Source organism: Armigeres subalbatus, chromosome 2 (genome assembly GCF_024139115.2).
Source record: "Armigeres subalbatus isolate Guangzhou_Male chromosome 2, GZ_Asu_2, whole genome shotgun sequence".
NCBI classification, from domain to species: Eukaryota; Metazoa; Arthropoda; class Insecta; order Diptera; family Culicidae; genus Armigeres; species Armigeres subalbatus.
In genome coordinates this window covers 161,778,232-161,792,155 of record NC_085140.1, presented here as the reverse complement: position 1 = coordinate 161,792,155, position 13,924 = coordinate 161,778,232, and the positions used below count along the sequence as shown (strand labels likewise).

Sequence of the window (13,924 nt, the reverse complement as noted above, 5' to 3'; positions counted from 1 at the left end):
GAAAATTGAACTTCCTTTTATCTCCTTCCCCACAGTGCCGGTGGGGTGCCGGAGTAAATCGAAAACGGATGAGCCTCCCCGTAGGAGCTAGAACTTTCCTAATGCTAGTCTTCCGCTGTTGCCGCCAGAAGAATTTGATGAACTCATCAATTTTGTGCCGGAGAATTATAGAGTTTTTCTTTGAAGACAGCCGTACCCTTCCTCCAGTTACTGGCTGGTTCAGTTGGAGAATTTTCCACAGTCATTCCGAGGGAAGAGAAGCATCATCTATGGAGATTGTTCATCAGCGGATCTTTGCCGAAGGGGAGCAACGCAATGAAAGGGGGTCTTGATAAAAGCACTTTTAAGGGTGATCACATAGTTATAGAGAGCGGGAGCACCATTTAGAAGCTGTGGTTTTTGGGAAAGGGGTGGTCAATTGGAGACCATGGAACCACAGTGTGTTCACTGCCTCGCGGGGGAAAGCGTTCTAGAAGACATTAATCAAAGTTTAAAACTGTTTAGATTAGAGAAAATTAAAAGAGCGAAACTCATCCATCATAAACTGCACGGTGGACGGGTTGATGAGTGTGCTTTATATGGTTAGTGGGAGCTAAGTTTATTTTAAGAGGGTAAACTTTGTACATTAGGTGTCAAAGCATAAGAAGTGCCATGCAACAGCTAAAAAAAAGCTTAGAAGACCATAACTGTTGCTATCCTAAGCCTTGCTTAAATATTTCAATCATGTTATAAATAATTTTAAATTAGATGTTCATCATAATTTGCCAATTTAACACAGCTCTATCTACATTACGGTAGTCGAAATTGCACTGCTGTCATAGAAACCAACCTCTAAGAAGAATATTGCATCACTTCCGCTTTAATAATTTAGAAAATCGTAAAAAGAACTACCTGAATGGAACGAAAACTTTCCGTGCGGGGAAACATTTCAGAAGTCTATGCTGACAATGATGCTTGTTGTTCCACTTTTCAGTTACTGCATCCATGGGCAAATAAGTGCACCTGAGTTGCTTGGCGCCTCCTCGCCGGCTCTGCTGGGAAGTCGTAATAAAGTTTTCCGCCTCTTCGTCATTTTTCCGCACCTTCGTACGAGACGGTCCTAACGAGTTTATTTGCGGCAGAGGTCGCTCCATTTATAAAATTGTTATATTTTTCGGGGGGAAGAAATTTCATTACAGACGAGAACAACGGCAAATGTCGTGATCTGGAAGAGCGTGTAAAGTTTTTGCATATCTCATGCAGGAAGGATATTCGGTATAGGCGGAAGTTACTGACCGGGGAGTTGTTGGATACTAGCAAAACAAACGACAGTAGAAGTGTAATTCACTTCGTTTTATATATGTATAAAGTTGTTACGCCGTCAGGCACCTAGGGGTTATGAGCAATCGTGTTAAAAGTTTATGTTTCAATTGACAAATTACTGAATGGTTGCAGAATACAAGTACCTTGAGGAAATTTATGTTCCGAAAATATTATCTCTTTGAACAAGGCTTGAATATATTATGAATCTAAAATAAATGATGATAAATTCATACGAAACATTATTTCAGCATATAGGGGAACAGACGGCTTTGGCAGGTTTTGTTCTATTATTGGCAGGGAGGTTTTTGTCGACCGAATTTTATGAAATTTGGTCACAATATTCTTTGATATGCAAAGAATGTTTGGGCCAAATTTGAGCATAATCAGTCATAAAAAACCCCTCTGCCAATAATAGAACAAAACCTGCCAAAGCCGTCATTACCCCTACCTAAAGGGTTCAAGACAGTTACTCGATAATATCAAAAATATCAAATTGATGGCCAAATCAAGTTTGAGAGAATGTACCTAATGATGTTTAGAAATCGAAAAAATGGCTTTCAAAATAATATTGAAAATCATCTAAAGATCAATGAAGTTCTCAAAAGTACTGGTTCATAGGCAAATATTATTTATCTTTTATTAAATCTTGTGTGGGTCTTATATAGGAATATACCACTCTTAATCCGAGACTCACTCATTGTGGCAATTCCAACAATGCCGTTCTTCTGCTAGCGTGAGAACAAATATTATGAAAAGGATAACACTAATTGAAAACAACCCAAAATGTTTACGTATTCATCGTTTTCACGCGCTGCCTGACTATGTTGCGCTTGAGCGAGCAAAACCATCAAACTTGAGTTTTACTCCCGGTAAAATGAATTGGAGAAGATTAAATCTCCCACCACCCGCGCAGCCAGACCCGAAGCCGACCGTCTAGTCTTCCGGTATGCTATTCAATGCAAGATTGAAACAAAGAAAATTAAATCCCCTTTCATCTCCATCTCTTGACAAAGTGATACCTCTTCATTGAGCAAATAATTCCGCGCATTTCTCCGCGGTAGATGATGATGAGAAGATGCACATCGCAGACAGCCAAGAAGGATGCCAAGCTGCCGGTGATTAAAGTGATACTGACGGGGTCGACCGGGTGGATACTGTGCAGTGGCGTTGCAATTAACCAGTTAGCAGTTAATTTTGCATCGCATTCCAACAATGGATGGTGTGGTAAATTGTGGTGTTGAATGGGTGGTAAATCGTTGGATCTTGATTTACCACCAGCTCAAAACCACAAGCTGTTTACTTCTCTAGAAAATATCAAGTTGTAACTACATTTGAAAAGCCAGCAGCTAGATAACCGCGTTCAGCTCCCACGTTTTCTAGTTTTTGCAACAATTGGTCAATCATCATTCCTAGCTGCGATCTTCTGCGCTTCTCTTGATGTTGGACAATGACTTACCCGAAGATACTGGGTGTCAAATCCGAATCTAAAATTAGAGACCATCACAAAATGATGTAAGTTTTTAACGTTAATAGCGCCTTCTATTTTCAGCTATTTTCGAATGATTTCAAAGATTTATTTATCAATCGACTCGGTAATTCTCCAGCAATTTGTCAATTTCATTGATTACTTACGATAAACTTTTGAAAATTTCAATTCATGTCATACTTAGTAAAATTTTCAGATCCAACCAATCCCGTCCATGCATTCCCAACACGGACATCAGATTGATGTAAGTTATTGGCCTTCTGGTCCACCACAAGATTTTCTTTGTGTATAAAAGAAGCAGTGCCTGCCATGTGTGAGTAATCTCATCGTCATCGTCAACCATCATCCAGCCGTCCTGTACAACAACACGTCCGGAAGCGTATTTGGCTCGCGCTCTCGAAAGAAGTGTTATTGATTCAATTTCTCTCGATGTTTCGTATGTTGGCGTTGTTCTAACCCGATCCCAGTATGGGAGACTCGCTGGTAAAGTGCAGAAGCACACTGTTATTGGAGGTGAGGGAAACACCTCCAAACACATTTTGGCGAACAACGTTTACGCTTTGTTGGCGGATGGCAACGCCGACAATCCGCCGGATAAGAAAGAAAGCGGCGGCGGCTGCGGCTGCAGCTGCCGCAAGTACAACCAGAGCGGAAGGAAAAGTGCCCGCCTGTGTTGGTTTAAGGCGACCCGCTGGACCTGCGTCCGAAAATTCTCCAGCTTATATCCAATGGTCTGATGTGCACCTTCCGGCTCTGCAGCGAGGGTGTCAAGATGATTCCGGGAACAAAGCAGCACCACAAGTCGACCGCAGTTCACAATATCACTCGTCATAACCGGACGAAGAAGTACCGGGATCAGCTTTACCGGATCTATCTAGAACATGGGTCCATCACGTGGAAGCATATTAAACAAATCAGCATCATCCACCAGTGAATGGCTCTCCTTCTCCTGGATTCCTTCGACAATCGAAGAAAAAAGCTTACTATTATAGTTGTCTTTATTTACGAGATTTTCAACCCGGCCGGTTCATCTCGTATTAGAGAACGAAGCTGTCCCCCGGAAGAATCTGGTCCGCTCTACACCCCGTAGGAATTAATGCCGATATTCTCGCTGCTCGCCACTCGGTTGCCTGGTTGCAACACCCGATTCGACCAAGTCTTCACTCTTGGCATGTTCATCATTGAAAATGGCTGCTAGAGTAGGCCTGGTCAACTGATCAAAAGCAAAACTATCGAGCGGAAGGATTTCCTTGAGGAGAAGGAAATAGATGTTTTTTTTTCATGAGCAAGGGTAAACGGAAATCTGCATCCAGACACCTGAGGAGGTAACTCAGGTAGTGTGGGGATGGGTATGTCATGTAACTCTTACTCGACCCACTAAAACCAAAACCCTTTCGCCAGTCCGTACCCCCGGCCCGCATTTAAGCAATACATCAGGAGAAGGAAATAGATGTAGCATCAGTAAAACGCGAATAAAACCGGAGGTGAGCTTCTACATCTCGAACTCGGACTTTCGCATCGTGATACTCTACCGGCCGTCCAGGGGAGGTGGTATGGCCATCGATCTTTGCTGAAACATCAACGGTCACCTACTTCCAAGCTGATTGTCATCGAGGTCATCGATGTCTAAGTTACTAACAGGTCAGATGTCTAAGTTACTAATAAACGCAAGGTCAGCACATCATATAACTACGCAGTCTGCGGAGGGTTGTCTTGCACCTGATCGATCCACCTTGCTTGCTGCGCACCTCGCCTTCTAGTGCCAGTAGTCGGTGAAACCAAATAACTGGACTTCGTGAAAATCGTACCACTCGTGTCGATCCCTGTCCTTCGTAATAGCAGTCACGAACGACCTTCACCCTCTTCACGTTTCAAAAGGACTCGAGAATGCCCCTGAAAATCTAACTATGGACATCACTCGATCCATTGTTGCCTTGACTAAACATATTAGTTTGTCCGGAAATTCATATTGAGACATTAATGAATCATTTATTCATATGTGCATGTGCATATGTGTGAATTTTCAAATTTTCTACCATGTAAATCTCACTCATTTTTTAGGTATTAAGGCGAAATACATGTTATTGTTTTCGTTATCAAAGTCGTCCCATTGTTTGAGTGCTGAGGCCTTAAGATGCTCTTGCTGCGCTAAGAAGACTTGAAATTCTAGCAACTAAACAACAGCTATTTCAAGTGAATTAACAACGGTTATGGGTCCATGTAGATATATGAATACATAATAAGCAAATCTTCCCTATTTTCAAGTATCATGAGTCAGCCAAGAGCCCCATGTAGTTAGGACCTCAGATCTACCAGCTCATCTGAAAGCACTTCAAGCGTATTTATAAGTACTGCAGATCCATGATAACGTACAATAAGCAGTTAATCATCTTTTTCAAGTATTTAAACTTTATCAAGAACCTCCAAGAGCTTGCCCCAGTGTTATAAATGCTCCAGTGGGATACATTGGATGCGTCCATGACTTATGTTCATAGTCATCCAAGAAATCCCTGGAATAAAGCATCTGGTCTACACGCATAACCAGAGACCTTTCGGCTTGTTTCAAAAGTGGTACATGCCCTTTGTGGTACATAGAATAGACTGCGTCCATTGCATATGTTCATGGTCATCCAAGAAAACCCTGAAGTAAGGTCTTAAGATCTACATGCTTAGCTAAAGATCAGTCGGCCTGTTTCAAAAGTGGTGTGGTACATGCCCTTTGTGGTGTATAAAGAAAATCGTTCATGGTATACGCTGATGGTCATTCAAGAAATGTCTGCAGTTGGACACAAGTAACTGCAGGTAGAGCTTTGCGCCGAAAACCAACGGTGGTGGCGCTTGTCAGAATTTTGGTCGGCGGCGGCAGCGTTCTCGGCGTCACGCCGAAAGCCATTTCAACCGGCGGTGGCGGCGCGAATCGGCGTGGCATTTCCAAAGTTTTTCCAAAATATTCATTATTGAACATTATTTTCAAATTTTCCACAGGAACTACTTTGAAGCTCTTTATAATTCCAAAAGAAAATTGTTTGGAATTTACATGAGAAACTATTCAGAATTTTCACGAGAAATTGGTCCAAATTTGGTGCAGGAAATAATTTAGAAAATTCTCGGAAGGTTCCTGTTGAGTTTTTGTTGAGTGTTTTGTGAATTTCGGAATATCCGCGGGATACTCTGAGGAATTTTTATGGGAAACTTGTTGGAATTTTCACCAGAAAATTTAGATTTTTCAAAATGAGGATTTTTTCAAAGGAATATGTAGAAGAGATGCTAGAAGAGACTATCTTGAAATGTCAGAAGGGATTTCCGGATAAGCTACTAGAGAAATTTTCAAAACAAATACCGGAAATAAGCTCCTCTAGGAATGCCAGAAAAAAATTCCAAAGAGATTCCTGAAGTAATTCATTAAAATTTCCAAAGAAATTTATCAAGAAATTAAAAGAAAAAGAAAAAATTTGCCATTTAAAATTGTTTTGCTTTAATAAGCTTAACTTGGCCTATGTTGTCCATCATGTTGTAGTGTATGATTGGTTACATCAACAACATCGGTTTGAAACTTATAGTACCGTTTTTTTGGCTGCTATGTTTGAGCGAATCTGTGTCAAAAGGTCGAAGGACAAAAGGTCGAAAGGACAAAGATCGAAAGAACAAAATGTCGAAAGGACAACATGTCGAAAGGACAAAATGTCGAAAGGACAAAATGGTAAGAGGACGAAAGGTCAAAAGGACAAAAGGACAAAAGGACGAAAGAACAAAAGGTCGAATGGAAAAAAGGTCGAAAGGTCAAAAAGCCGAAATGATAAAAGATCGAAAACATAAGGTCCAAAGGATAAAAGGTTGAAATGGCAAAATGTCGAAAGGAGAAAAGGTCGAAGGTCAAAAGGTCGAAAGTAAAAAAATTTAAAGGACAAATTGTCGAAAGTAAAAAAATGAGAGGATAAAAGGTCGAAAAAAAAGAGAATCAAAAAAAATTACAGAAGGTTGAATGAGAAACAGGTTGAAAAAATCAATTTTGGAATCTGCATAATTAAAAATTAAAAAAAAAATATTACGGTATTCCGTCTTAAAGCAGCGTTTGAGGGTTACTAGTTGACTCGAATGAAATACAAACTTTTACAAATCACGTAAGGGAGTGTCCATAAACTATTTTCAGGAATCACAATTAAAGTTAATAAAGCCTAGCAACACTTTGATAAAAATATTGATTTGACAATATACCTCTGAGGAATACCCTATGTTTAAACAAAAGGAAAATTCTAGAATGAAATATTATCAGAAACTCGAAAGACAAGCCTTTGATTAAAAGAAAGAAAAATTCAACAATAAAATATAATCAGGTGAAACCCAAATGAATACAAATATGCGAATCTCGAAAGAACGGCCTATGACTAAAAGGAGGAAAAATTCAACAATGAAATATATTCAGGTTAAACAGAAATAAATAAAAATGTGCAAAAGAATGGTTGATTAACACACAACGATTTGCCTATTTTTTTCGGCCTTCGACCTTTTGACCTTCGAGTTTTTGATCTTCGGCTTTTTGACCTTCGACCTTTTGTCCAACAACCGCAATTTCTATCTTTTGTTCTTTCGACCTTTTGTTTTTCAACCTTTTTACTTTCGACCATTTGTCATTTCACCTTTTTAATATCGACCTTTTGTCATTCGACATCTTTACTTTCGACCTATTCTGCCGTTCTACGCATAACTGTCCCATGTACATAGGAATCCCAGCAAACATGGGACATATATGCGTATGACGGCAGTATTGTCCTTCGACCTTTTGACTCAGATTTTTTGTTTCGACCTTCTGTCCTTTCGACCTTTTGACTCAGATTTTTTATTTTGACTTTTTGTCCGTTGGACCTTTTGACCCTTCGACCTTTTGCCATTTCGACCTTTAGACCTTCGATTTTTTTACTTAAATTTTTTGTTTCGTCCTTTTGTCCCTTGAACCTTTTGACCCTTCGACCTTTTGTCCTTTCGACCTTTGGACCTTCGACCTTTTGTCATTCGACTTTTTGTGCTTCGACCTTTTGTTCTGCAACCGTTTGAGGTAGATGTTGGTCTCACGAACTGGAACGACATACGGGGTCGTTCACTAATTACGTAAGCACTTGTCATTTTTTCATTTTCTTACTCTTCATATAAACAAAAAATAATTTGTTTGGGAAAAATCTCACATGGGGGGCAGGGGTGGCTCAAACCCCGAAAAAATGATTACGTAATTAGTGTACGACGTCCTAGCAGTTTTATACTTTTGCATCAACTGTATTTCCCAACGATTTTCTTAAAGAATTCCCTAACACATTTCCGAGGAAAGCTCTGAAGGAATATTTGTACGAAGCTCTGAAGGAATTCCCAAACAAATATCCGGAAATTACCGAAGTAAACTCGATCAAATTTACGAAAAAAATTTAAAAGAAACCGTCGCCGGGGGTGACAATGGGTCAAATGGGGGTGAGAATGGGTCACTGTTTCAACTACTTAGAATGCTTATAGAATGAATTGAATGTATCTGAGGGCAAGAAGACTAAAATATGAGAGACCTTTTTGAACGATTTTGCTATACGATCTCCAGGAATTTCTGAATGAAATTTTGGAGGAAGCTCCGAAGGAATTCCTGAAGGATATTTCAAAGCAACTCTCAGAATTTGCGCTTTCATTTCCTGGAGGAAATTTTTCATTTCCTGGAGGAAAAGAAATACCTGAAGGAATTTTTGATTGAATGAATGAGAGAATTTCTGCATTAACTTGCAGAATTTTTTGAGGCATTTTCTAAAGAATGTTCTAAGTAATTTACGACTATAAAGCAAGACCATGCAGAAAATGGCTGGGGTTAATTCCCGTTCAGGTCTAGGAAATTTCGCTGGGCATGTAAATGTATCATCGTGTTAGCCTCATGATATACGAATACAAAAATGGTTAATCGGTTTTGAAACCTCGCAGTTAACAACTGTGGAGGTTAGGGTGGTTCAAACAATCGATTTTGCTCCACAGTGCTTATCTGATTCTTTACCATGTTCCGAGTGTCCTCCGAAAACCTGAGCTAATTTGGAATAAAACTGATTTAGCACAAGCCGTTTCAAGTTTGTATGCAAATTAGTATGGGGAAATTTATTTTTTCATTATACTGTTAATGACGTTTCCCCATCAAGCGCATTTTAAAAGAAAACCTACATAACTAAAAGGAATACTCAACAGCTTTCACTCAGTGAAAACTGCATCTCAAATAATCGTTCCAATAATTAGTAATCGAATTTAATCTATACCGTGGTTTTCTGGAGCTAACTGCATAACTCATCAACAGGCAACATTGCTGCTCGTGGCGCGAAAGATAGCACACACAAATTCAGGCTACTATGTTGCACTGCACATTTCAGTGATGCCCTCAAAGAAGTTTAACGATCATGACTAAAGATTCGCAACCTGTCTTAAAATCGATTACTAATTTTTGGGACGATTAATCAACATGCGGTTTTCGTTAGGTGAAAGCTGTCGAGTATCCCTTTTAGCTATGTAGGTTTTCTTTTAACCTGCGCTTAATGGGGAGATGTCATTAACAGTATAATGAAAAAATAAATTTCCCCATACTAATTTGCATGCAAACTTGAAACGGCTTGTGCTAAATCAGTTTTAATCCAAATAAGCTCAAATTTTCAGAGGACACTCAGAACATGGTAAAGAATCAGATGAGCACTGTGGAGCAAAATCGATTTTTTGAACCATCCTAGTGGAGGTACTTTATGAACACTAAGCTGCGAGGCGGCAATGTCCTAGTGGGAGATGTAATGCTGTCAATAGAAGAAAAAGAAATTTAAAAACGTGTTTCGCAAAATTTAATTGTTTGAATTGATTATTTTGCTGCTATCATCTGTATATGGCAGCTTTGTTCTGGCATGGAAATTGATGTAGAGTACCTGAAGAAAAAACATAAAAAAACAGGGAATTTCATTTCTACAGATGAGTAGACAGCCTATTGCACTAAAATTCTTCAGAATTTATAAGTGAAATTTTCAAATTTTCACGAAAATCCGTTCGGTATTTCAACGGAACATTTCGCGAAAGGATTTTTTTAAATTTCTACGGGAAGTTCTTTGTATTGTCCATAAGAAATTCTTCGAAAGTTCCATGGGGAAATATATAAAAGAGTGAAACGTCATCGACCAAATGACATTTTTGACCAAATAACTTTGGGCTAGATGGACATGGGTTGAATAGTGTGCTCGGTCAAACTACATATTCGTCCTAACAACTTTCGGCCTTTTTCTGTAGTTCAACGTGATGATGTGATATTCTACGGAAATCCGACTGAATCTTCGAAATTTCCACGGAAAATTTTGCGGACTTCTTCAAATGTGAATCGGCGTGGTAATATATATCAGCGGCGTGATAAATTTCAAACGACGGGCGCCGATGCAAAAATGTCGACGGCGGCGGCGCACACCTCTAACAGCGGGACTATCAGTCTGTTTTAAATGTGGGACATGCGCCTTAATTGGGAAATATTTGGCTTCGCAGTCTTGGAGGGAATTGAAAACTATATTTTGAATCTTTTTTCGACGTTTCGGTCCATTTAGGGCCTTTTTCAAGGGGTCTAAAATATATATTGTTGGTTGTAATATTTTTGATGAACGAGAGAAACTCTCGAAGAAGATAGGAATAAAAACAAATCACACAAGGAGAGTTCTCTCACAAAAATTCACTTGTTGCATAAGCTGGCGCATTTCATTTGAAGTTTGTATGGGGACTTCAGCCAAAATATATCAGCGGGGGTTCCCCGTGGAATTCGACAACTTTTTGTTTCCTGGGCCAGTCTACTGTCCCTGCCCACCCCTCTGTTATGTTCCCTTCAAGATAGAGAATGTGTATTCCAAATTTGGTTGGGATCGGTCCAGGGGTTCATATCCTACACTGAGTTGTTCGTTTTCTGACCCTGTTGCTTTTCCCAATAACCCTCCCACATAATCGTCTCCTCATAGTGAATATGTGTTCATAATTTGGTTAGAATCGGTTCTGAGAGTTAAAAGTTACACTGAATTGTTCGTTTTCTGAAAAACAACTAAACAACAATTGGCAAGTAGATTATGTAATTAAAATGCCTTATTGCTGGAAGACTAGCGAAAGACAAATCGATACATATGTAGATGCAACTCGGTATGTCACCTATTGAATTCTCACGTATTTATGTTCTTATTGAACATAAGACCCTAATCTAACCAGATGATAGAAATCCGACGATGAAATTTTGTTGCAAAGAAGCAAGTATTTCCGCCGTTTCCCCATGATGCTTACCTAATTAATTATACTTCTATATGATGAACGAGGAATGCGAATCTGTTATCAGAATACACTGCGTATATCAGCAGCACAACAATAGAGGAACACGCTGGCTAGACCAAAGTATTGCGAATGCTGAAAATTGTGCGCGAATATTTCAACATGAATGCAGCATTGCCGTATGAGGAATATTCAACCACACCATCGAGCCCGGCGTGGCTTTGGCTTTGAATCCATATGAACGCAATTTGGCATGGCGCGGGATTGCTGCACGCGGGCGACGAGGTTCGGTTCGGTTGGTGCAAAGAGAGCGTACACAATGGTACCACACATTTTTGTCATCCTCAACCCGGGAGTCAAGTCGTGCGACAACACACACCACGATAGAAGGAAGGCGTATAGAATCCTGTGGGAAGCAACCGCAAGCATCCGAGTGAAATTATTGTTGGCGAATTTTGATGAAAGTAGAGAGCGGAAACCGAACGAAAGCTGCTACACTGTGCGCTCTTCTGGAAGGGGTGGGAGCATGGGTTGGTTGAACTTGCCTCCATAGCTAGTGCCATAAGCATACACAGTAACCCCATTTTGTGAAAGTGGTATCGAGGAATGCAGCAACTACGACAAGCCGCTTGACAATGTGAAACTTTTGCACCTAGCGGCAGACATATGTACGTGCTTTTTATCTTTTCCCACCAAATTAACTCGAATTTTCTTTCTTTCGCCTCTTCGCTGGAAGGGTGGGAAGTGTTGGTTCGTTATACTTAGATTTCACCGTAGCTGTATGCCAGTGTTTGTCTTGGGCGAACATTGTACTCGAGTTACAATTTAACGCTGGCTGAGGTATTGTACTCTTTAGAGATTTTATTCCATATGTCAATGCAAGCTTTTGGACCGTGAATAAAGTTTTCAGCCAACGATTACTGCAACTGAAATCATTACAGAGGACGAAATGATTTACTTTTACATGCAGTGTCATAGTGAGTAATAAAGTGTTATTCATTCCAGAGCCGCATCGTCAATGGAAGTCAGATATTCTTAATTCATCACCATTTCAGTCTAATTACGATTCGTGGAACCAACGCACCATCCAAGTCAATTTGCACCATTTTAATCACAGCTCATTATGCTTGATACGTGCTTCTAATCTATGCCGCAATTGTGCCCTATTCCTGCAATTTCACGATTGCCCATTTCAACCGGACGATGATTGGTGAAGTCTTCGGAAACACATAAACCACACCATTATGCCACACATCGTAAGCCACGTAGTGAAACGACAGTCATTTGATTCCAAGTGCAGACACGCAGAGAGCTGGCAAATGTCAACCAAATTGCTTCCCGCTATGGGTGTGAAAGAGCATTCGGACAGATTAGCGGCAGAGCAGAGCAGCTGTACCAGCTCGAGAGACCAAGCCCATCAGACAACTCCGGCCGTTGTCCGTCGCCATGCTGGTCGGTCGGTCCGTCCGTAGTCGGAGACTTAATTAATCAAAAACACTAAGGCGTCCCCGAAGACGGATTGGCTGTGTGCCGTCCAGTTCAGGCTCAGGACCATTGCGCGACTATGGCATCGAGCAAATGGTGCTTGCTGGTACGGATGGTTAGATGCGCTGGATTTGCTGGGACCGAGGAGGGAGCAAAAAAGTTGACAATAAATGCTTATCAATCTTGTGCCTGTTTTGCGTATATTTTTTTTTGCATGATTGATGTTAAGAAACCAGTGAAAGCAGGAAGACAGTCAGTCAGACAGAATATACTGATGAAAATAGGGATAACATCATTTCAGTTTGATGTAAACCAAAATATGGAACAGAATGAAAGTCTGAGAATGGCACTGTCCGTTTGGTTGATAAATCACTTTCTACCATCTTCTTCCCACTGAAGTGCTAGTCACTTTTCAATTAAGGCGCCCATTACATTACACGGGTGAAAGCATAAGGGTAGCCAGGATTTCAAACAGGACAAAAAACTTGACTTACGACTTACGAGTTAAGTACGTGACACTAAAACGGCCTTAAAGTTATATTGCCACCAATTTTTCAATGTTTCTGAATTGTTTATTGTATAAAAAACATACGTTTGAGTTTAATACCATGTAAACTTTGTTTCTTATTCTTGTTTTTGTTGATTCATTGTTTAGTTTCTTCTGCCTTATAAAGGGTTAAGTTCATGAATCATCCCCAAATTGTTAAATCTTTCAGCTGACCAGATGAAATCAGAAAAGTTGTTCCAAAAAACTCGAAAAACTGAAAATCAGAAGGGTTGTGTACAAGACACGACTGCAAGGTAGACGTTGGACAACGTAAGGCACTCGTTAAAATTGATGATTCTGCTGTCACCAAACGATTGAGTTTTGAACATTGAACAAAAATTGTTATCAGATCAATTCAATTCCTTCTGCTTGAAATTGTGGTCTTTACAAGAACCGATTCATTTGTAATCACAAGCCTTTCTAATCAGTAACAGCGACAAAACCGAAATCTGAATCTTGCGAGAAAATTTCTCTTGAGTTCTGCTGACTCCGAACACAGTCACTTGTTGATTTACCGTCAAATCGATGAAGACGCTACTCAAGCGAAAGCGTTAATGTATGTAGGAGAAAACCTCTCCGAATAAACTTTATTTTTAAGAAATTGTGTTCCAGAAAAGAACGGATTTATTCCAATATTGCGTCTTTCATCCACTGGCAGCAACAAAATCATATCAGAATCCACGTGATGAACTTGTAATAAAACAAAAAAAAAATCACGAAAATAAAGTAAAAAAAATATCAGTATCTTGCAATAACGCTTTATTGCCACTGACATGACGACAACATCAGCCACTTGATACTTTCCCGCTGAAACGCTAAAGACGCCA

General features: G+C 39.9%; 1 protein-coding gene across 2 annotated transcripts in view; it reads left to right on the top strand.

The window, feature by feature from the left end:
- The window catches only part of LOC134211100 (potassium voltage-gated channel protein Shal), a 641,586-nt gene that overhangs the window by 334,648 nt on the left and 293,014 nt on the right, over window positions 1-13,924 (top strand). The window lies entirely within an intron of this gene.